The sequence below is a fragment of the Puma concolor genome, chromosome A1 (genome assembly GCF_028749965.1).
Source record: "Puma concolor isolate L17-30 chromosome A1, mPumCon1.1.hap2, whole genome shotgun sequence".
Classification (NCBI taxonomy): domain Eukaryota; kingdom Metazoa; phylum Chordata; class Mammalia; order Carnivora; family Felidae; genus Puma; species Puma concolor.
In genome coordinates this window covers 87,976,605-88,002,686 of record NC_141667.1, presented here as the reverse complement: position 1 = coordinate 88,002,686, position 26,082 = coordinate 87,976,605, and the positions used below count along the sequence as shown (strand labels likewise).

The window sequence follows — 26,082 nt, the reverse complement described above, 5'->3', positions numbered from 1 at the left end:
ATCTATGGTATTTGTTATGGCAGCCTAAGCTAATACAATTGGTCTTAAAAATATGGCTTTCTTTATGCAAAAATTTCATAGTTTAAATTATTAACACTATGATTTCAATATGGGTATTCACCTCATTAGTAAACAGCTTTGAACTTACTGAGCCTTGGTTAAGATGTTTCTTGGACAAAGAAGAAATATATTCCTAAAATGTTTATAAAACATCGACTGTTTAAATCACATCCAAGATTTACTGGGCCATTTAGGATAGGAAAACATTTCCTCAAAAGCCAAGAGATTTTGACAGATGTAACCTTGATCCTTCCTAGAAAGAAAGAAAGAAAGAAAGAAAGAAAGAAAGAAAGAAAGAAAGAAAGAAAGAAAGAAAGAAAGAAAGAAAGAGGAGGCCCCTATATTGGTATACGTGAGTGTGAAATTTGGTGACATGTTGTTGTGTTATTTTATTCAATATCCAATAGATGACTCTGCTACCAATTCCATCCATATATTATAAAAGAAAAATAAACCATTCATCCAACTATCAGGTCCAGAAACTGGAAACAACCTAACACAAGAAAAATACTTTTTCAAAGTCTCTTTCTTCTCCATGCTAACAGCAGTGTGAGTACTATTACTATGCAGCAGTCACTTGAGCTGTTGAAACATCAAACAATATTAAGAAAATATCAGTAATTTTCATTAGTTCTCCACCGGGAACCTTTGGCTTCACCAAAAAGGGTATATGAGTTGCTTAATGGCCAAATGGCAAAGAAAACGGTACAGAGAATACCTCCACCAACATCCCCTTCTAGGTTTCCTGAAACTTCAACAAAATACAATTTGACGGCCTCTTGGATGACCTCTGAGAGGTGGAGAGTCACTGTGAATTCCTACCTCTTCTTCCTGTGAAATAAGCTGAGAAATTTCAGAAGAGGAGGCCTTGTAGCTGAGCCTGACTCAGACATGCTTTTTCTGATTCAGCCATAGCTTTGTTTGGAAACCTGTACGTCATGGCCTTGGCGGGCCCCCAAGCTTCCTCCTATGCAGTCTGCTATTTTTCCTCTAGCTTACCCAGAATAGCTGGGCAGAGATTTAGTACAGTTGGTATGCGGTGTTTATAGGCCAAAGTGTTGTCAAGTTTCTTTCTGTGGGCAAGCAGAGGTTCTTGAAGACTGGCAAGAACAAAAGGAAAGGTGCTTCTGGCCTTCTGGTTTTGTTTCCTGGAAGAATTAGAGATCCACTTTCCCTCTTCCAAACAACCCCAGGATTAGAAGAACTTTACCATGTTTAACCTCCTTCTTTATCTTCTTTATTCTCTGAAAAGCTGTTACCCCTTTATAAAACCCAAGTGCTTGGGATTATGGTATATCATTAGTCATATATTTAAACATATTTACTACCTAGGATCCTGCACAGGCAAGACAGGTATAGAAATCTCCTTTTGGAGACTTTTCTGGTATATTATTTCTAAGTATTCTATTTTAAAATGCCAAGTCCAATATATGGGAACAGAAATGCAAGGATTAAAGAAAATAGGTCCTATCCTAAGAAGAAAAGAAGAAATAGATTTGCTAACTTTTAACTATTCGATCCAGAAGCCTTGTTTCTTTCCCCTTACAATATTTACACCTTCACTTCCCAGTCTTACAAAAATGGACACCCCAATTCTACACTTCAATCTCCTCTTTTCTGCTCAGTGTAGTTCAATAAAATGGAAGATGGTCCAGATCTTTCTCATCTGTCATATTCCCTTGGGTAAATTGCTATTCCTTTTGCAATTTCCTAGTCACACCATTGCTGTTCCATTAGGCCATGGTACAAATTAAGATTCATGTTGGTGACTTGATTCAGGTTTTACTCTTTGAATGCCCAATTATAGATCAAGCATATGTCTCTGCCATGGAGAAAAAAAAGTCAGGAACAAAATCACAGATTACACTCAGGAAATCTTCCCACGTAGAATCCCTGACTTCTTCCTGCAGCCACAAGAAAAGCCACTCATGGCTCTCAGCTGCTATTTCTCCTGGCTAAGGCAGGATTATGAACCTTGGATGCCCTATGTACTCTTAAGGTCCCCTACTCCTAACCCCAATGCATCATTAAAAGTAAAACCCATACCAAACCATGAATGATTATATTATAGTTTTCAAAATTACACCAAACTCCTATGTATGCAAACACAAAATTACATTCTGCTTACATCTACTAACGTGCATTATGTATCTGTGTTTGCTTGGCTGGGCTCTTAAGTGCTGGGGTCTTGAGCATGACCGGGTAATGCAGCCATGCTTGAGACTCCTGGCTTGGGTGCTTCTTTCTTTACATTTGTATGAAATGACCGACCCAACCTGACACGGCTCATCCCTGTGGAGGATGTCCCATGGAAACGGAGAAAAATATCAGAGAGGATCAAATACCAATGTTTTGTCCAGCTGCCAATGTAAGATCTCCCTAATAATAGGTTGGAGGCACCAGGAACACTAGATGTTTACATTTATTTTAAAAACACCAACTCCGAAAAAGAGTTCTTCTTGGCTCAGTACACAAACATCTATCGTGAACCTTTCATGCCCAGCACTTTTTAAGCATTACCTCATTAATCTTCAAAGCAGCTACATAAGGCAAGTAGAACTATTTGCTCTGCAATTTTCAATGTCCCACTTAAAATGGATAGGAGAGTGTGCAGTGACAACACTACCAAGGTAGGCTCCCAACAGTACAGACCACCATACGGAGAGATGGAACCACACATGGAGCTTCACCTTCCCAAGTCTTTGCATCCATTTCCATCTCCTCAGAATACTTCCTATTTCCTTTAGGACTGTATCCCATCTATAGGAGCTTCCCATCATATCCTTGCCCCTAAGCTCCCATTCAAATATGCCCATGTTTCTGGAATCCCCATACCTTTGCCTTTGTTCCTTCTTTTTAAGTTTATTTATTTATTTTGAGAGACAGCGTGTGTGCACACACATGTGCATGAGCAGGAAAGGGGCAGAGAGAGAGAGAGAGAAAGAGAGAATCCCAAGCAGACTCCTTGCTGACAGCAGAGAGCCTGATGCAGAGCTCGATCCCACAAAGCTACCCAGGCACCCCTCTTTGCCTTTATACTGAGCAAGACTTAGTTAATCTAAAAAATGTCTTTGTGTTACACAGTCAGTATGTTGTACATGTCAACCTTCTATTTATATTCTGACAGAGACCTTATGAAGATGTCTTAATACAAATATAATGAAAGGAATAATACTTTAAGCTGGAAGATCTGGTGAATATCTCCTACATGACATTAGACTCTTGTAGGTTTTACCTAATCATGGAGTCTGTGCGCTGAAAAGGTAAAGAGGGTAGATTGGAACGAAGTTTAACCACCTCTCACTCTTCTTTATCATCTAAAAACTGTGTATGTGTGAGTGTGTGTGCAACTCTTTAAGACTAATACTTTCTAGGTCTCTACTTCTGCACTCTAACTTTCATCAATATATAGGTCATCTGTGTTTTCTTTTACCTTTAGACTTTAGATATTAGTTTGCATTTTAGAAATTCCATTTATTATTAGTGGAGGAATATGTGATGCTTTGTGCTTTCATCTTTAAGAAAATTACTATCCAGGGGCATCTGGGTGGCTCAGTGAGTTGAGCGCCTGATTTCAGCTCAGGTCATGATCTCATGGTTCATGAGTTTGAGCCCCACTTCAGGCTCTGTGCTGAGAGCTGAGAGCCTGAAGCCTGCTTCAGATTGTGTGTTTCCAACCCCTTGCCCCTCCCCAGCTCACATTCTGTCTCTTTCTCAAAAGTAAATAAGAATATTTTAAAAATTAAAAAAAAGAAAACTGACTATCTAGAGCAGTTCTGGAATGATTAAAGGCAGAAATATTATTATGTTTTTACTGTAACCATTTAGAAATATTAGCTTTGAGAGGCAAAAGAGAGTTATCTAATACTATTTATTGGTTTATGTGTGACTTCCTTCCTATTCTAAAAGAGCACTAGTTCAGTTTTATTAAATCTACTCCATACTTACTGGATTTCTTCTTAATGGTACAATTCCATTTTAATCACCTGACCAGACACCATGGCTTGTCAAAGGCAGAATTTGCCTCCTAGTGTATTCAGAACACTTGTTGTATCCTTACTTAGATTATATCTCAGAAATTACATTAGAGGCTAACATTTAATCTACATAATGACAGTTTTGTTGACATCCCAAGTCTCTCTATGCAATTTGCATACAAAGACACTCACTAATCCAGGAGGATTCCTCCAGGGACAGTTTGAGAGATAGCAAATTTTACATTAACCTAAGAAAAAGAATCAAGTCCCCACCAAGAGTAGGCTTCTGGGAGAAATGAAATATAGCATGAAAAATAGCTTCTCATTAGCTTTTCTACTGTTTAAAATTGTACCTATAACACTTTTTCTAAGATGAAATTCTAAATTGGCTTCCATATTTATATTCAGATGAATACATACATCTCCAGTGCCCAGCACAGTGTCTGGCCTATAAAGACGCTCAGCAAAGTTTCACTGGAGAAAAAATGAGTAGACAAACACTCAAATGTCAAATATTAATAATTTTTGGACTATCCTCTATTTTATATTACCCAAACCTCAGCTTTCTTCCATTAGAGGAACCGATCAGAAGTTGGCAATAGTTTAATTATATTTGAGAAGATATACAAAATCATAAAATCTATGCTTGTAAAACACGAGCCAAAAAACATCTAACGGCCTAAGTATGGCCATTCTCAACTGCCCTTCATTTCCTTCTTAAGCGCCACTTAAATGTTCCCTTATTGCCAATTCCAGATATGTGTCTTAAATAAGTAATAAGATAATTAGCCCTGAAATATACACACTTAACAGACTAACAACAAAAATAATAGAAGACCTTGGGAAAAAAATAATGCATCCTAAAAAGAAATCATGAAAACCCAGTGGAGAGTGAAAAAACCTGGCTACAGGGCAGGACCAAATCAGATAAACATGTACTGCCGTCTCTATGATTTCACTTCAGCATGGAAATTTCTGGACACAGAAAGGATTGTCATGGAGATCAGAAGATCTGGGATCTGGCCTAAATGTAAAACTAACCATCTCTGTGAGCCTCGGCATATGATAGCCTCCAGTCTGAATTGTGTTTTGTTTTGTTTTGTTTTGTTGTTTCACTTCAGACACTGAGTAAGTATTTGACCCAACTTTCCTCATCTGTAAACATGATCATCTCAAAAGTCCTTTCTAAAACTAGCATGCAGTGATTCTAACATTTTAGATTTCAGTGGTGTGGAACAAGATACTAACTACAATTAGAAGAGGGTAAAAAGTGAGGAAACTGCTTTCTGAAATTCATCTAAATACTGGATCCACCCCCAAATCAACATGAAGACTTCCTATTTTCTCTAACACTTAAATGCCTTATGCCCAAAATGTGTTATTTCACACTGAAAGTCTGAATATTTTGAATTTTAAGAAATCACATGGGCTTGGCTTCGTGTTTGTACTTGCAGTGGATCCTCACATGAGAAACAGTATTGGAAGCCCTATCATAGTCTAGAAATCAACAGGGTAGATTGGGCTAGATTGTTCCCTTAACTGCAGTTCTCTCACATCCCAGGGACATGTCTACACCAGCACCCCTAAAGCAATCCAAATTGAGATCTTCAAGTAGCCCAGTTGATTCAGCTGAGTACGACTAACCAGGTGCAGCCACCACCTAGAACCAGTTGGACATGACCATTCAGTAACCATTTCTTGTGGTCCTCCTCTGTGCCTGGTACTATGTTAGGCAGTGAAGATTAGAGGCGACTATTATGTACCTTTCCCTCAAAGTTCATAGTCTAGCAGTTCATATACAGAAGTTAATAGAGAAATATAAACAATGATATATGTGTTAGGATGGGATAAAGACAGAATGTACAATAGTACAAATGAGAGGCATCTAACAGTCTTTGGAGGTGAGAAGAGGTGATATCTGAGATCTGAAAGTCAACTGGAGTAGGATAAAGTGAAAAGACCATCAGGAAGAGTGGCCTTTCTGGTAGAACAAGAAGTCCAATGTTGGCCAGCAACAGACAATGGAACAGTGTTTCTCTCTGCCCACCTGCAGAGTCCCACCTAGGGGAGCTGCTAAACATGCAGATTTCTAGGCTCCTCTGCACCCTGACTAAATCAAGAGTCTCTTGGGGATGTGGCCCAGAGATCTGATTATAAAAGTTCATCAAGTGAGTCTGATGAAAGTTGAGGTTTAAGAATCACTGCAATACCAAGTAGCCTCTTCATGCATGTGGCTGCCAACATCTAAGAGCTGAAAATAGTCACATATATGTACAGGAAGATAGTCAACAACAGAGAATCATGAGTGGGTTCCCAGCCACCAGGTTGAATTTTGGAACAGATTCAAGTTATGTAAAAAAAGGGATTGTGGTCCTGGACAAATTACCAAGCCAGAATTCCACCACAGAAGAAAATGCCAGGATTTGGGGACCAGAACTAGAAGACAGAGTAGGACCAAGTTACAGGAATAAAGGGAAAGTTTAAAAGATAACTAGCTCTTAAGACCAGAGATAAACTGACAGCATGGGTGATCTCCTGAGTGCCAGAATGTTGGGCCAGGTCTGTGTCCAGAAGCCGACTGAACTCTGATGGTATAAGAAGATAGTGTCTGAGTCTGATAAATCAGGCAGACCCATATATACTCTGGGAAGAGATGACAGGGTGTGGTGTACCAGCTTATAACTTAGTATTCTAATACTCTTCAGTGTATTCATTGAAACTTATTATGCCCTATTTTCATTCTCAATGCTGGTAGATACATGGCTCTCATTATTTCAACATCCATATTCTTTATAATTAAGTAGAATCTGTTCATATTCCTAACCAGACCTAAATGTCAAATTGAGGTATCCTCCAACAGGATTAGAGACCCACTTTTTTGATATTTGAGATCAATACAAGTTTGTGATTGTAATTTGGAATCACTGATCAATGCTGGACTTTCTAGTGCAAAACAATCAAAAATCCTTTTGCTGAAAGCATTTTTCTGACTTAATCTGCATTTAGAGGGTAATTAATTTCACTTGTTGTCCCTAAATGATTAGCACAGTTTCTGCAGGTCACAGGATCAGTCGAAGGAACTATGAGCAATACTGAACAAAAAGCCCAAGCTGTGTCCTGTTATATTAATGAATCCAACACTGGTATTCATGCCCTTGGTATAACAGACTGGCTGACATTCAACCACTTCCATTACTTATGGTAGTTCTAGTCAAAAGGTGTACAAAAGCCTCTTCAACCAGGTTTTTTGAATAAGAAAACAAAGTGTAATATATGGCATGGGCTCTGGAATCAGAAAAATCTGATTTAATGTCACCTTACATTAATTTGTGTAAACTTGGGCAAGTTATTTATCTCTGAGATGCTTATCTGTAAAATGACAGTATTAATACTACCTGGCTCTGTAGCTCATTGAACTGCTTTAGAGATTGAGATAACTGTATGTAAAGCATTCAGAAGAGCACATGGTCAGTTAATTGCTATCATTCTTGTCCCTATTTTAATTCAGGCCGCTCCAGCCTACAGCTACTGTGAGATCACATCCACAGGAATCACCTGTGTTTTACTGGGACGCATCTCCTCTTGATAATACAAAGTGCTCCACAGATTTCCCCTGGAAATTCGTAAGGGAATGTTGCCTGTACTCATGACCAAGTGCCATGTACTACAGTGCGGTCTCCATCATGTTCTTCCTCTCCTGCTTGGTGCCCTGAGTAATGGCGAAGGTCCATGAGTTGATAGTACTGTCAGTGCAGCTGGTAAGAATGCTCATGTCTGAACCTACACTGTTGCCTTCTCATATTCTCAAAGCGTCACTTCACTAAAGACCCAGTGATGCCACACTCCATCACCAGGAGAAGGGTGATCAAGTACCAGCCATCCACAGCTTCTTGTGTGAACAATTTTTTCAACTAGTATGTGCAACCCCAGCCTCAACAGAGTTCAACTATGAATTTATGCATTGAGCCAAGGTAACGATTTCTGAAAGAAACCCTAGGCCATCCTTCATCCTCATTCCCATTCCAAATTCCTTTCACCAATTTCCCCCAAATCAATATGCCAATAAACCTTTATAGCAGTGATCACTAGAAGACAGTATAGTTCAGTTGTTAAAAGCAAAGGATCGGAGTCAGACTGTTAAGTTTAAGGGGGAAATGACAATTCCTCTGTGCCTCAGAGGATTTTTGGGGTTTTTTTTTTCAACAATAAAATTGATAAAATAATAGAGCCTAATTAACATAAAAATTTTAGGGGCCTAAATAAGATGAAATATCCAAAGTACTTTAGCATGGTGCCTAGTACATAGTATTGGCTCAATAAATGGTGGAAATAGACATTAGCTGTTATTCCATTTCTGATAGTCACATTTTATGGACTGAATGTTTGTGTTCCCCACAAAATTAAAATTTTGAAATCTAATACCCAGTGTGATGGTATTTGGAGGTTGGCCTTTGGGAAGTAATTAGGTCACAACAATGCAGTCCTCATGAATGGGATTAGTCCCCTTATACAAAGAGGCCAGAGAGCTAGCTTGCCCTCCATCCACTACATGAGGACACAAATTGGCCATCTGCAACCTGGAAGAGGTGTCTCACTGGAACCTAATCATGCTGACACCCCATCTCCAAATTCCCAGTCCCCAAAATTATGAAAAATAAATGTTTTTCATTGAAGCCACTCAGCCTATGGCATTTTGTCGTAGCAGCCCAAATTGACTGAGACACCACAGTTTAAGACAAAAATAAGACTTCTTCCACAATCTAACAGAATCACAAATGTTTCCATTCCCATGGGGTTTTTTCCCCTTTTAATATTTACCATGTGCTCAATAGCTATTGAAATAAAAATCTCTGAAATTATGAGAAAATTATATGGAACTTTGTTTTTCAAAACCAATTACCAATTATATCCTAAGTAAGGTTAAAACATCAGATATGCAAAAGATGCATTCTTCATTTTACATAAACTTGCCACCCAAGCAGATTAGTTGAAAACTGTGACACACTGATACCATTACAGTTTTATAACCATTGTTCCCTAGAATTATTTCCTTGTTGAAAAAGTGAAACACAAAAGGCATTCACATAAATACGTATTAAAGCAGCTCAACGCATACAATAACATTTATATATCACCTAATAATATAAAATGTTATTTCACTTTTGTAATCTAATTTAATCCTTACGGCAACCATGTAAGGAGAGCACAGCAGATACTGTGCCTATGTTATAAAGAAACTAACGCTCAGAGAGAGGTAGGTAAATGATACTAGTCACACAGCTGGCTATGGTGAAGCTAGCACTTGAATCTAAGACTTTCCAAATCTTGTACCAAAGCCTGTTTACTGTGACCTTGTTGGTTAAAACTAAGTGTTTGCTTTCCTTAATTTTGCTAGATATGTACTTTGGTATGTCAGTCCACTACCCTCCAATTCTTCCCAATTCACTTACTGGACATTTAAAAAGAATCCATTCTACCATGTATTACAGTATGATGTCAAGTATCATCAAGATTCCTTCCCCTTTCTGACCTCTTTCGAGTTGCTCACCTAGGAAAGACTGTGGACAAAGAGAATCCAGAAAGTTTAGGAAGGAGTCAGGAACCATGAATCACCATCACTGAGTTCCCTTGACACAGGCTGCCCTCAGTTTTCTGAGGCTCTGGGGGACCTGTGGAAAAACATAAAATTGAAGAACTAGGCATAATTTCAGACTGTGATTTCTTCCTTCTTCCTTCTAGCCCAGGTTCTCAAGTCCAGTTGTACCTTAGAAATACCTGAGGAGGGGGCGCCTGGGTGGCGCAGTCGGTTAAGCGTCGGACTTCAGCCAGGTCACGATCTCGCGGTCCGTGAGTTCGAGCCCCGCGTCGGGCTCTGGGCTGATGGCTCAGAGCCTGGAGCCTGTTTCCAGTTCTGTCTCCCTCTCTCTCTGCCCCTCCCCCGTTCATGCTCTGTCTCTCTCTGTCCCAAAAATAAATAAATGTTGAAAAAAAAAATTAAAAAAAAAAAAAAAAAAAAAAAAAGAAATACCTGAGGAGATTTCCAAAATTCGAAAAGCCTGAGCCCCACCCAGGCCAATTAAATCAGAATCTTTGGCAGAGAGCCAGGATAGGGATAGTTTATAAAAGCTTACAGGTGCATCCAGGGTTTGAGAGCCAGTTCACTGGGCTAACTTCCACATCTCAAGCACAAGGGTAATTTGGGGAACAACAGTGGCTTTTAGGAAAAGCACTCACCACTATTATGGAGAAGGGCAAAGACTATAAAAAAAATAAAACACACAAAAAAACACCAAAAAAAACTGTGTGCTGGTCCATGGAAAAACTGGAATTTGGGTCAAAAGACAGCCAGATCCAGACCCAACACATCAGCGCTGGCAGCAAGTGCTATAATAATACAGGGAAAATTCTTTCCCCTGCCCAGGTTAAGTCTCCACTCCTATATGTTGCATGAGTTCTTTCTATGCAGAAAGGATTACCCTAGTCCCTATTTTCATATGGGCCTACTGTGACTGTGTTGTTAATGTTAGGGGTTTGTTTTTTCATTAGAAAAGAATCCAGAAATGTGTAATCTAACATTTTTATTCCCACATTATATATATATATCTTTTTTTTAATCTCTGAAATTTCTTTCAGACCTGGATTATTTTGTGAGTTAAACTCAAACATCAGTCTTAATTATAGGTATTAAATGTTGAAGAAATAAATATAAGAAAAAATAAATATAACAAGTAAAATACTCTTCACATTTGTTTTATAGTATGTTTAATTTACAACTCCTATTCTCTCATTGTTGCAACTGCTGATATTTACAATATAACTAAGGTCTCAGCATTTATTAACCTTTCTTTAAACTTAAAGTAAGTGACCCATTGTTTTATGCACCATAACTCACTTATGAGAAAAATCCTAAAATTGCCCTTGATTTATATGACTAAAAATATTTTTGATGTGAAATTATTCTTTATATGTTTGCAGTATATTTCAGATGAAGATGTAGGGTTTTTTTGCCACTATTCTGAACTTCTCCCATCTGCCCTGATAAAAATACAAGTTATAGATTCAAGAATCTCCATAGGAATTCTTTAACTCTGTATCAACAGACAAAGAAATCATTCTTGAAATACATCTGATGACATGATAGACTGGTAAAGTCAAATCTCTCCAGAAGCAAAAATTAACTATGATTACTTGATGTAAGACATCACTCAAACCAATCAAATGTTATTTTGGGAAATCATAAATTTATATCCAGCGTCAGTTTGTCACTCATTAAGTTCTTATAAGAATGATTAGGAAATTATCTTAATAAGTAAACGTTAGTCTTAACCTCTTCTTAGTTTGATGGCTTAAAAATATAAGTTTATATCCATCCATTGAGTCTCACTAAAAGTCTCCGCCTGCTTGGAGAGTTATTTATTCTAGTATTAATAAAATTTATCCAAGATGGAAGAGGAAATTCTTGCATTGCTTCATTCAGCAACAAATCTGCCTATGACATGTTAGCAAAGCCTTCAAAATATGGTTTCATAGTTAATCTTCGTAAATATTGACCAGGTACCTACTCTTTTCCAGGCACTGTGTGAGCTGCTGGGAATATATGAAAATCTCATTATCTAAGTGTTCCCATACACAAAAACCCTGGGAGCAGATTGCAGTCTTGCCAAGGTGTCGTTTTAGTGACTGACATGGATCACCACCTCCAGCAGTCAATAGTGACAGCAGGCAAAGCTGCTTAACAGGGAGTTACTGATCCTGCAGCTGTATTTTGCTTGTCGTTCCTTTGAAAGATGCTTACTTTGAAGATCTTGATCGTGTGGAAGAGAGGAAGCACGAAATAACCTATAAATCAAGGAACAGAGGGTTTTAGAGCCACAAGTAAATCACCTTGCCAGTAACTCAGAGAGATCACAGAGGAGGTAAACGCAGTGAAGAAAATACAAAAAAGATTCCGTGAACCTTGTGATAAAGGAGTCAATTTCTTTTCCAATAAACATTTTTTAAAGTACTGCAGCAAGAATAGAACTGAAGAGTCTCCCTCCCGCCCACCCTTGCAGAAGGGAAAAAAGATCTAAACAAGGGAACCTCTCCAGGCTCTTTAAGATACCACAAGGAATAGTTCTAGTAACCTCTACCTTTTAATGAAAAGTATGCACTCCTTAGATTTGCTTCCAAATTGCTATCAGTACTCTTTTCCATCCTCATTGAACCTAAAGAAAAACAAATTTCAGATACATTATTGATCATTTATCAATCCCTGGAACTGATAATAATAAACTTTCTTAGGTTGACTATTAGGCCTTGTTCCTCAGGGTTATGAAGAATGTGTTTACGTGGCTCTGGGTTTTACATCTGCAGAGATTTCCTAATTTGCCATAAAAATCATGTAACAAAATGGTGATATAGTTTACATTTCATCCAATTTATTATATTTTAAATACTTTCTACATTGGTAAAATGAAGAAACATGATCGTAGAAATTGTCTACAGATAGGAGCATGGTTGATGTCTTTTAATTTGGCCTAATCCACCTAAATTATAATTAAATCTCACTTAATTGGACTTTATTAATTTTAAATGTGACAAATCTACATGACATTTGGCTAAAGTTGGTCTGTGAAATTAGATGTAGATTCGAATACCAGTTTACCACTTCATTAAAAATTGGTTACACTCATTCTATGACTTGTCTGGAAAATGGGGATAGTCTGTCATTTATTTTTACTTATTCTAATCACCCATACTGTTAACACCCTATTGCAGTCCACAAACGTCTGGTGCACAAGACGATGCAAAAGCCTCCAATTAGAGCCTTCCATCTCCATTCTTACCCACCCACCTCCTCAAAAATATAGGCTATTATTTACACAGCATTCATAGTGATATCAAAAATCTAAGTCAGAGAATATTACCCCTTTGCTTGAAACTCTGTAATGACTTCTCATTTTACTCAGTAAAATCCAAACTCCTTCCCATGGCTGACAAGGCCTACCTGAATTTCCCACCTACACCACTTCTCTAATCTCATTTTTCCCCAACTTATTGAGATATGACTGACAAATATTGTACATATTTAAGATGTACAATGTGATGTTTTCATATAGATATACATTTTGAGGTGATTACATTTTGAAATGATTAATGAAGCTAATTTAAAAATCCATCACCTCACACAGTTACCTCTTTTCTTCTTGTGTATGTGTATGTGATAAGCACGTAAGATCTATTTTTTTAGCAAGCTTCAAGTACACAATACATTATTATTAACTATAGTCACTATGCTGTACAAAGATCTCCAGAACTTACTCATACTTACATCTGAAAGTTTATACCCTTTGACCAACATCTTCCCATATCCCCTACCTGCAGTCCCTGGTAACAACAATTCTGCCCTGAGTTATACTTTTTTAGATCATTTCACTTAGATTAATGTTTTCTAGTTTCATCCGTATTGTCACTAATGACAGGTTTCCCTTTTTTATTAAGGGTGAATAATTTCCCAGTGTACGTGCGTGCATGTATATGTCTGTCTCCTATATATATATTATATAATATATATACATATATAATATAATATGTATATGTCAGTTTCATTTGAGGTCTAAGATGTTCCTAAACATGCTATCTTGCCCTTAATGCCCCTAATAAATTGGTTAATTAAATAAGAAGTGGTATAAAAATTCTACTAATTCAGTGTTAAGACTTATAAACTTAAAAATCACAAAAACTGGGTGTGGTGATTTTAAAATATGGCCACAAATTCTTTGACATTTCTCACGTTGGGTGGATCTACCTCTCTCTACTTGAATCTGAGCAAACTTGTGACTTTTACTTAAGAAGCTAGGTCAGAATAGGTCATGCAGCTGCCACCTCATTCTCTAGGAAAATTCACCATTGGATAAGCCAAGCACCATGCAAAAAGTTTGACCACTCCAAGATCTCCGTGGTGAAGAGGACATGTGTAGGTGCTCTCATCAACAGCTCCAGCTAAGTTTGCAGCTGATGGACAGCATCAACTGTCAGGCATCTTGGATGGCCTAGCCACCAGATGGCCAAGGTCCTGGCTGACATCTAACAAAAACCACATAAAAAAAAAAAAAAAAAAACAGGGAAAACTATCCAGTCACGCCCTTCCTAAATCTCTGACCCACAAAATTAAGAGTAAGAGCAAATAGTGGTTGTGTTACATTTTTAAGTTTGGAATCAATTTACTACAAGGTAACAGAGAATCATATACTAGGAAATGTCAAAATTGAGTTTCCTGTCACATGCTATTTCACCTGTATTATTCTGATTCTACTTGCCATGTGGTAAGAAAATGATTCATATAAAATTTAGCCAAGTGTAAACATTGACTTTGATTCACATAACAGGATAGAAAAATATTAAAACTGGAAAGTATTGTTGATTTCATTCTCCTGAAAATGGAGCCCACGGAGGTTGTGGCTTATGAGGAGAGCAGGTGCTCAAAACACGGGACCGCAGACTAAGTCCAGCCCACCTCCTCTTTTGTATAAAATAAAATAAATATGGCCCACAGGACCTCAAGTACTTACTATCTCACCCTTTACCAAAGAAATTTGCCAAGACCTGAGTTAGAGAATGGCAAAACTGAAATGGGAACAAAAGTCCTCTGATTCATAGGCAAATATTCTTTTTCCATTATGCTGCCTGACAAGAATAAAATTTTTCATTAACATCAGCATATTTTAATGAGCTTATTTCATGATCCTATGAGTTTAATTTATACCAGTACATCTTAAATTTTGTAAGGACTTTTTGTTTTGGGGGGAGACTGTTGTTTTCGTTCTTTTTGTTTTAGTTTTGCTCTTGAAAAGAGAGGTGTTAGTCACAAGATGGTTAATATATATTATTAAAGGTTTTCTATGATACCATCAGTGAGGAAAAGAGAAGAAAACTGATAGATTAGCAAGCTTTTTCTCTAAGGGTCGGAATATCTTTTGCTTTGCAAACCAAACAATGTGTATCACAAATACTCTACTCTGCTGTTTAACACAAAAGCAGCCATAGATAAGCCTTAAATAAATGGGCATGGCTGTGTCCAGACTTCATCTGCAAAACCAAGTGGTGGGCTACAGTTAGCCTGCAGTCCTAGTTTGCCAACCCCTGTCTCAGATAATCTGAGACATATAAATGTGCGTGAATGTGCTGCTGCTGCTTAGTAAGACTGTAGTTACGAATTCTACCCAGAGAAGTAGGGGAACATCAAACATGAGGTTCATGTAATAACAATATTTGCCAGTGTATTCAACATGTTTTGCTCCCTATACATTATTTTTTTTTTATTTGAGAGAGAGAGAGAGCACATGTGCAAGCAGGGGGGAGGGGCAGAGAGAAAGAGAATCTTAAGCAGGCTCCACACTCAGCGCAGAGCCCAATGCAAGGCTAGATCCCACAACCCTGGGATCATGACCTGAGCCAAAATCGAGAGCCTGACACTCAACCAACTGAGCCACTCAGACACCCCTTGTTCCCTATACTTTAAAATAATACTTAATATCCAGTCTGAGCCTACTGCAGAATTAGAGTTGAGTTAGTTAAATTTCAGTTAAGTTAAATTTCAGTCTTTATTATTACAGCTTGAAAGTCTTACCTTTTTACAGTTAATTTATTTCTCCAAGAAATAAAAAGAGACCATTCTAGATGTCAAAAGCCCACTAAAACAGCTGCATCCCAGCCTTAGAATCCTAAAATGGGGTCTGTTTTCACTCCATTGCCAAACTTTCCTGAACACAGTATTTTCAGACTGTATGAGATTTTTCCTCCTGGTTTGCAGAACCCTTGAAGTTCTCTCAATACTGGGGAGAAAGAAAGGCTTATTATTACCAGTTAGAAGAAGACAATTCCACTTGCAGATGGAAAGAATTTCTATCCTCCATAGGGCTTTACACCACCATAAATTTCCTGGACATGCTGTCACCTATATAAAAAGGACCAATGCCACCTAACTATGAACCTCCCTGGGATAAAGTGGATAAGGTGAGGAAGACAGTAACCCAGCTACCATTGCACTAAGTTGAAGGTGATATTAAAGTAGACTTTTAGAGGGGAAAAGTATCCTTTATTTTTCAGCTTGAGGTAAATGCCTACTTGAACAAAAATAACAAAATTTTTTCCAGTGCTAAAAGCAAATAAGTGGATTTTCCAGAGCTTTAAAAAGAAAAAGAGTATTTCCTTTGTGCCTAAGATATATGTAGATTTCAGAAAGATTTTAAAAATGCATTGATAAGGTAAGCAACTAACCAACAACAAATTCATAGTAATGTTAATTACATAAATATGTGTGTATATTAGTAATAATTATGAAAAGTAAAATGCAAATATTATAATATTACTTTCAACCATTTCAATTTAAAGAATAGGAAATTTTGAAGTGAATTTTGCTTTGAAAACTCATAGAATTATCCCCACATATGAAAAATCTAAAATCGCTGTAAAGTGTAAAAATTATCCTTTTTTCCACCTACAGGCAAGTCAAAATTGCTGTGCAAATTTTCTTCAAACTTTTTGAATAGGAATTATCCAGAAAGAAAATCTCTGAAGCTACACACTAAAAACTTCAGAGACAGAAGAAAACTCTTCTCAGTGCCTGCATATACAGAGCACAGGCAAAACCACCCACCCCTCTCTGCGTGTGCACCCATGTACATGCTCACACACACGTGCACGCACACACACACACATACTCTACACACACACACACACTCTCTCTCTCTCTATAGTGTATATGATTAACTGATTCAACACAGTTTTATCGAGTGTCGTGTACACTAATTTGTGTATGATGCACGTGTACAAATTTGTGTATATTATGTGAATATAACCTCATGTGTGAATATATCTGTGAAAGCAAAGCCAAGAGCAAGGCCTAAGGGCAAAGAGGACATACGCAGGTAAGATGACCCCCAGCCACCTAAGAGCACCAGCAACTATTCTCTGAAGCAGGTTATACATGCACCTTTCCTCTCTACATCTTTCAATTCAACATTTTAAAGTGAAATTATTTTTAAATGTTTCTGAAGTTACATGGAAGACTGCTTAAACTTGTGATTTTTTGAGTTGCAATTTATAAGGTAACCGTACCACTGTTTTCAGTACTAAAGTAAGAGAAAGAGGGCTGGCCATTCACTTTTCTCCTTTAACTCTGGCAAACTTCTATTTCAACAGCCTTTTATATTCATGAAACAATGTACCAAGTTTGGGTACTAGATGTGAGATGCTACTCATGTGGGAAGCCATTCACGTTGACACTACAGATCAGGACTGCTCTTGTTGCAGTGACACAGCAATCCTCTGGTCTCACAGGCCATCATATGTGTCTGAGTTAGCAGGTGGATATAGCCATCCTAAGAATATAACTAGGAAAAATCCAACATGGTAGAACACTAAGCAGTGACTTCTGCAGAGATGAAAACAACTTAGTAATTATAGAAGTCAGACCCTAGATTTCCAAACTAATAGAGATCCAGTATTAATTTCTGATTTAGAAACATGACATACATTTCAGAAGTTATTATTTGGTAAGAAAAACAATTAGAAAAGAAAAAAAAAAAACCCTGGGGGTAGGAGTCAAGAAGAAACAGCTTAGTTTTTAAAGTGTCAAGACTGACATCTCACAGAATACAGGGGGAAAGAAAGGAAAAACAGAACATTCCTGTCCTTGATGCTCCCAGGGAGATCAACACTCGCCTTAACAAGAGGAAATGGCCAGCTGTGAAAAAACAGGACCAACTATGAAGCTGAAGAACCAAGCAGACCTGACTACTTCAGACCCAAAAGTCAACCCCATGAGACAGAGCACTAAAAAGAAGGGAACTTGGTGAATCCAGAAAAACATCCAGGAGGAGCACAAAGGCCTGGACCCAATCACTTTACCACAGTTAGCTTCAAACTTCCTTGGAGTATCTGACTTCAAACACCAAGATCTCTCTGTCCTGTCCTTTAGAGATAGCATCAGACTACACCTGTTCACCTGTTCATCCTGTATTGCCACCTAGATCAGCTCAGGACCTCATTGCAGATGGCCAGATAAGGTCACCTACTAGGCACTAAAGGAATGAATTCAGGACATGCCACCCATGAAATATGCCACTTTGGTATATGGATTATTTTGAACTGAAGACACATGAAAACAGCAAATGCAGAGAGGCTTTCTCTAAAGACAGATCCTCCAAAAGGAACTCAATTGTTATAAATCCTCTCCCTGGGAGTTTAATCAACCAAGAACGATGGAGTCTTGTCACAGAAAAAACTAGAAGTCAACACGACCCCCTGACAAACTTTGTCACAAATTATCACACCTCCTGTCTATTCTAAGGGCCCATTCGTCTTTGCTAAGTGGCCTACATTTCCACCCCCCTTCTCCTATTAAGACAGTATAAAAGCTCTCAAATCTCACCATTTAGGGGAGGATATTTACTTTTACCTGCAATATCCCCATGTATATAATACTAAAAATTAATAAATAAAATAAAAGCTCTTCTCTTATTCATCTGCCTGTTGTTCATTTATTTCACACACCTCACTATCAGAGAGTGGAGGGTAAAACTTTGTTCCCCTACACAATCTCCTCTCAGCAACACCTCCTCTCGACCACGCTACAGGCTGCCCAACACAGGCACTTCAAAAGGAAATTTTAAAAGAGGAAAGAAACAGCCTTTGATATTTTGAGCAAGATGATAACTTCTTGGTAAGTTACACTGTAATAGCACTTTTGTTAAATAGTAAGCATCTCTCCTGAGCCTATGCACAGTGACCTGCCAGTTCTCCTTGACTCAGAAGCCATGGCCCAGGCAGCTAGAGCATTCTGTGTCTCAGATCAGAGAGTGCTGGGAGTTTGGCCTTTGCCTCTACCAGGCCCCAGCCCCACTTTCCTACCAGAGGCTGCTAATAGCAAAATTCACCCTGCTCAGCCATCACAACTGGTCCACAGCCAAGTTGGCTGAAACTTGCCTGCACCAGACCCAATATGGCTAACAAGAACCTTTGTTCCCAGTACATTTGATGATCAAAATAGCATTGCATTTCCCTCTAAAGAAATGCAATTTTGTCTGTATTACAAGTAGTCTGATGTGTGGTAATCGAAGGGAGACACATTTTAAATTTGAGCTTTATGTTGTGACTAACATTAATTTAAATACCCTACATCAAAGAGCTGTGCTATTCTTCCAAACTGCTTTAAAACCCACCATGATTTTTTTGTTGTTTCAGAAACCCACAGTGCAATCTGCAATGCATTATAAATTTTGAGTGCAGAATCTTATCTATATTTTCTTGCGCATTCCAAAACCCCCCAAAATACTGATCAGAGACAGTTCCCACATTCCAAGACTTAGTGCCACAAGCGTGCTGCAAGTTGAGAGAGAAAAGATTGAAAGTAACAGATGTTTGGGTTGCCTAGGCTTGTTATTTTCAAGACTTCATCAACAATGCAAAGTTTTAAATTAGAAATGTACTATAGTTCTATTGTTCCCTATGGAAATTTCTAACTAAAACCAGAGTCTAAGAATTCATTTTCAAACAAAAATTCTAACTTTGGTTTTAAGAGAGGGGGAAAAAGTATCCTCTTAGAAGGGAAGACAGTTCACTCTGATGAGCCTCCCCTCTCCAGTCAGCACTGCAGAGGAGAGCAGGATTCAATGAGTAGCAAGTGTTCTCCCACCTCTTGCCGACTTGGTGACTCCATGGGGTATGCTCCCTGGGCTCCTGCTGTCCAAAAGGGAGGCCATAGGGGATGCTCACAGCCCCACTACAGTGAGAAAGTTTTGTAGGTCTGTTCTCACTACACTCAGGATAGCTCCACATGCGCTATCCTGACTTGCTTCAAAGAGAGGAGAATTTTAGAAGCCCCTCCAGAAGGCTTGCCTGCATCAACTCCACCATCCATACTGCTCATCCCCTGCTAGGTTTGGCACACCCGGGAAGGAAATTATTAGCTCCCTCCTGGACTCAAAGGGAAGTGTGAGAAAAGTCTATTGTTTGCTCTCAAATCTGCATCCCTAGTGGCTGTCAGTTCACAAATTAGCCTACTTCAAGGAGACAGCAACACAGGGCTTAAATGATACAGGATTTCACAAAAGCTCTGATCCAGGGTTTGCTGGCTGAGCAACCCTGGTCCTTTCACGGACCAACAAGTGAAACTGATAAAGCAGAGACAGTTTTAATTGAAAGTAGATTTACAGAAGGAAGTCAGTATCCTGTCACTTTTGTTATTGTTGTTGTTGTTGTCCTTAAAATCCTTTTGCTCTTTTATCCCAACCCTTACGTGAAAACATTCCTGACTACTCTAGCCCACAATGATCACTCCATTCTCTAAACTCCTAAAAATACATACGGTTTCTGCTGCCAACTAAGCACTTCATTATATACCCACCTGTATTAGTGTCTGTATTATATTTTTAATACTGACTCCCTAAATTGATTTTGAGTGTCTCAAGGGCAGACAAAATGTCTTACACTTACTACCAGGACCTATCATGGAGATACTGAGGATGGGAGAATCCAAGAGAACCATTTGGCATAAGCCTCATATTCAAAAACAAGACTCAAATTTAGATTTTTGATGATATCTCCAAATGAGATTATACCTAGACTTTCATAGACATACTGGCAAGAGTTTTTAAAAGAAGCACTTCGTCCAACAACTTTAAATTCATCACAGTTTCTATGATCCTTTTTTGGCATTACTTTATTTTTCAATATCCCAGGAGCCTCAAGGAGAGAGAGAGTGACAGAGAGAGAGAGAGAGAGACAGAGACAGAGGTGGCTCAGTTTGCCTCAGATTTCCTGTATTATCTGGCACCATGTTACAAAGAATATACTCAGAAAATATTCTCTAATGGTCAACAATCTGTGGCTTGATGTACAAATCTGGCATGGCCCTTTCCTATAACCCAACCAGAAGTCAGAGACCCAAGCAACTGAAAAGGACTCTGAGTAGACTGGCTAGAGTCCATCTCCAAAGCAATTTTGTCTTCAGAGACATCCCTCCTTGTGGGGAGCAAAACATTAGTATCAAAAGAAGGATGATGTCCTCTTATTTTGTTAATGAGGTACCCTCTGAAAACTTGGCCCTTTGAAATTTAAAGCAACAGAAACCAGAGACAATGGCTATGCTTACTTAACCAGCTATGAGAAAGAGCCATACAGGCAACTGTCATGCATAGACAAAGGGATCTAAAATTCCCAGAACTCCAGTCAATGTATCTCTAAAAGTAATCTCAGGGAAGGACTAGAATGTGATTGCAGTCTTCACAATCTCATAGATGGTTTGAAGAAAGATAGTGTAAAGCAAGTGTGTGAATAGTAAAGGGAAACACAAACTAGTCATGAGTTCATCGTGTGAGTTCACTTTGTAAAGAGACTCCAGGGCAGCTGGTAATCTTCAGGGGACTTGTCCTAAACTGTCCTTGTCTCTCTCAGGCACCTCTTTCTGCCCCATTCTTGACTTTACTTGATGTGGTAACCATTATCTGTTTGCCAAATCATTCTGCCTCTCTGCCTTCTGGAACTTTGTAGAATGGCATTCCCTCCTTCGCAGCGAGGCATGGCCTTGTAACTTGTTTTAGTCAATGAATGTGAGTGATCAAAGAACCAGTAAACAATTCACTATATCTCCATTGTCCTGCCTTGCCTAACATAACATGGATCATAAAGCACAGAGGCAGAAATTCCCTCTGCCTGGGCCCTGAGTGAGAATGAACACAAGGCCTTCACTGACTCATGGGGACCACTTGTCATGAGGACAAAATAAATAAAATTTATTCTTTTAAGTCATTGAAATCTTAAGATTATTTCTTACTACAGTATAACATATCCCATTCTGATATATAAGAGCAGGGAAGAACTCAAAATGATTAATCCCCTGCCTCCCCAAACTGAAGTAACTTTGGGGTTTCACTCTTATATACCAGGGGATTGTAGAAGCCTCAGATGCGAGAGGCCCATTTTATCATAGCATCCACTGGACTTCCGAATTCTAAATGTTATTTTTATTTCAATCTCTTCAGAGAGTAAAATTTTAAATGTTCTCACTACAAAAAAAAAAAAATTATTATGTGATGTGATGGGAGGGTTAACTAATGCTAGGATAGTAATCACTTGGCAATATAAAAGTATACCAAACCAACACATTGTATACCTTAAACTTATACAATGTGATATGTCAGGTATATCCCAATAAAGCTGGAAACAAATAAAGTAAGTCTCTTGTGGAAAAAGAAATAAAACGTTATTTTTATTTTAAGACACACACAGACGAGTACAAAGTGCCATAAATTTTTAAGATAAAAGAGAAAACGTCAAAAAATTTTGGAAGCATAGGTTTAGAGGATGAAACCAGGAATCAGAGCAGAGAAGGTACCTTAGAGATGAGCAGTGTCAGGGAACAGAGGAGGAAGGTGTGGTGCAGAGAATCTACGTGACTTATCCAGAGTCCCCAGCCACTTAATGCAGTCCTGGCTGGCTGATTCCGATTCCAGTACTCTTTTTGCCATACTTAGGATAATGATTCTCCTAGTGTTCTCAACAATACAAGGGAAGAAAGGGATTCTCACATAAAAACCAGGCATCTTACCTTCACTGTTCACTTGCAGGTGATTCCTTGGGTTGGTGCAATAAGGTGCTTATGCGATGGCAATGAGGTGACCCACTTCAAACTGTCACTTGTTCATAGAGTGATCTCATCTTATGTTTTCCTTTCTTTCCCAACTCCTCACTTTACCTAGGGAGAAAGATTTTTAAAAATAAACAGACTTGCCTTCCCCCACCACATGCCTCCAAAACTTTCCAGCTTTTGATCTTTAAATGTAATCAATTGTCTGTATTTTGGGGTCATTAAATATAATGAGCTATTTTGTATATATGCATATTATATATGTATATATTTTATATATGCATATATAATATGTGTGTATATGTTTATATATATGTATATGTATATGTAATGTATATGTATATGTATATGTTTATGTATATGTATATGTATATGTATATGTATATGTATATGTATATGTATATGTATATCAGAGAAGGTTCCTCAGTGTTAAACCACCCCTTTTAATAGCTTTCTTTGGAACAAAGCAGGGTTGAATAAAAAGCCTGCAGCCAGTTTAGTACTAGATCATTCTTAAAGTTATCTTAGGTAAGATTTGGAAGTGCCATGTATATTTTCTTTTTTAAGTTGGAACTTAGTTTTTTCATACTGTTTTGGAAATTTGTGAACCCAGATTTTCAAGTGGATGAATTCAAAATACATGAAAAGCGATCAGATTTTTTTTTTTTTTTTTTTGGGACAGAGAGAGACAGAGCATGAATGGGGGAGGGGCAGAGAGAGAGGGAGACACAGAAACAGAAACAGGCTCCAGGCTCTGAGCCATCAGCCCAGAGCCTGACGCGGGGCTCGAACTCACGGACCGTGAGATCGTGACCTGGCTGAAGTCGGACGCTTAACCGACTGCGCCACCCAGGCGCCCTGCGATCAGATTTTTAAAATTTTTAAAGGACTTAAAAATCATTAACCCACAATTTCAGATCAATAGCCTATAAAACTCAACATTCAAGTTCTACATCTTGTAAGTAGGGCCAGTTTCTGCTACAGACATTATTGAATACTTGGCACTGTGAGATGCTCTGAGCCACGTTAAAGTCCATGCCATGCAATGTCCCTGAGCATTGACCCAGGTTCTTGATCACTCATTTTTTTATGCACATTACTCACAAAAGAGGAATTTCTTTTGCTTTTGCACAAACCCCTCCAAGCCTTAACAAATCAATGTGTCTTTCCCTATTGTCCTCTCAGTAAACAAAATTTTTCCTGTGATGCTCTTTAGATGAAAATTGTTTCTAAAACAGTCAGTACCATTTGAGTCAGATTTTCATGATTCCATTGTCATTGTAGGTATGGAAGGAAAGTTTGCAAGACATTTCCAAAAGCTCTCAAACTAAACATCACAGGAATGTCCCCATTCCACCTATCCAAATTTGTGCCCCGTTCCTCCTTACCAAAACCTTCTCTTTTAGGGTCATCTCTCCAGCAGTATTTCACAATGATTCCATTTCCACTCTTTCCCTCATATTATTTTACCACATGCACATACCCCATGTCTGTGTTGCACAAACTCTTCTCTCTACTCAGCTAAATCCTAACAAAGCCTAACTTTTGAAGCCTAATCCAAGTTCCAAAATTTTCTGGAGGACGTTCCCTATTAAATCTACCTTCGACAATAACCCACTTCTGTGAATTCCAACCTCAACTGCCAGGCTTGCCCTACATTTGGGTGTTTAGTCTTCTCTGCTTTGCACCATCATGTAGCTGCTTCATTGCAAATGTCTTCGTTCTTTGATTTGATCAAAATGTCACAGAGAGTAGGAAACATATGTAAACCAGAGAATGAAATACACCAGGAAAAGTCTATATAGCTAATAAGACCTTCCTATCTTGTCCAATTTGTAGTTCAGCCACTTTCAGAAATATTCTGGGTCTTATTTACAATGGCCCAGGGAGGCAGACAGAGATTTACCTCTACCCATTCACCACAATAACCACCCCCCAAATTGTTTGCCCTGTGGAGTCAGACTAAAATAAAGGCCCGAACTCAGATAACCCCAGGGAGCCATTCTAGCAAATGGACTGTTCCACCAATGGGGCTGAAACATCAGCCAAGGCCAGGTGGTGAGAATTTTACAAGCTAGCAGACAGTGGTGATGTGTCAGAGCCAGAGAAAATCAAGACCCAGCCACAGTCAGCTGCAGACTCTGCCGTCATTCCCTCCAGGTATAATCTACTTCCAGAAATAGTATGCATCACAAAGATGACCACAGAGTATAGGCATCCTTGACACATCAGGAAATAGGATCTCGAAAAGGCATGTACCTATATCCTATAAGCAAGTTTCTCACTGTAAATAAAAGTAAAGATGGAAGGAGATTTCTATTACCTGTGAAAAATAATATATACTTCTATTCACATTTCAAAGTTTTGGCTGTGTGGTGGGTTTAGTGGACAGTGGAGAAATTTCAGTGTTTTTTTTTTTTTCTGCATCTTTTCTGCATTAGTCAGTAACATTGTTGAGATGGCAAATCAGTTCACTTTTCCTAGCCTCACAGAGGTACCGCTGTGTATGCACACACACATACCCATACATGTACACACAATCTTTCTTATACTTTTTTCGCTTAACATTACAGTCAATGTGTAGCACAGGTGGTGGTCCATACAGAGGCAAAAATGCTATTTTAAGGGTTTTTTTTATTTATTTTTGAGACAGAGAGGGACAGAGCATGAGCAGGGGAGTGGCAGAGAGAAAAGGAGACACAGAATCCAAAGCAGGCTCCAGGTTCTGAGCTGTCAGCACAGAGCCTGACACAGGGCTTGAACTCACGGACTGTGAGATCAATGACCTGAGCTGAAGTCGGATGCTCAACTGACTGAGCCACTCTGGCACTCTGCAAAAATGCTATTTTAAAGTTGCTTTCAGGGGCGCCTGGGTGGCGCAGTCGGTTAAGCGTCCGGCTTCAGCCAGGTCACGATCTCGCGGTCTGTGAGTTCGAGCCCCGCGTCAGGCTCTGGGCTGATGGCTCAGAGCCTGGAGCCTGTTTCCGATTCTATGTCTCCCTCTCTCTCTACCCCTCCCCCATTCATGCTCTGTCTCTCTCTGTCCCAAAAATAAATAAACGTTGAAAAAAAAAAAAAATTTAAAGTTGCTTTCAGGGGCGCCTGGGTGGCGCAGTCGGTTAAGCGTCCGACTTCAGCCAGGTCACGATCTCGCGGTCCGTGAGTTCGAGCCCCGCATCAGGCTCTGGGCTGATGGCTCGGAGCCTGGAGCCTGTTTCCGATTCTGTGTCTCCCTCTCTCTCTGCCCCTCCCCCGTTCATGCTCTCTCTCTGTCCCAAAAATAAATAAAAAACGTTGAAAAAAAAAAATTTAAAGTTGCTTTCAGTTTGTTCCTGCCGTTCTAGGGCAGCCATTCTCTACCAGGGGTGATTCTGCCCCCAAGAGACATTTGAAAATGTCTGGAGACATTTTGGG

General features: G+C 38.8%; 1 long non-coding RNA gene across 2 annotated transcripts in view; it reads right to left on the bottom strand.

Moving 5' to 3' along the window:
• LOC147584286 (uncharacterized) overlaps window positions 1–26,082 on the bottom strand; it is a 457,950-nt gene that overhangs the window by 256,196 nt on the left and 175,672 nt on the right. For both annotated transcript variants that reach the window (XR_015255295.1, XR_015255297.1), the window contains 4 exons: window positions 22,630–22,776; window positions 12,170–12,244; window positions 11,600–11,876; window positions 9,586–9,706 (listed from right to left, as the gene is read on the bottom strand). This is a non-coding gene — a long non-coding RNA (uncharacterized LOC147584286). The remainder of the gene's footprint in view (window positions 1–9,585; window positions 9,707–11,599; window positions 11,877–12,169; window positions 12,245–22,629; window positions 22,777–26,082) is intronic.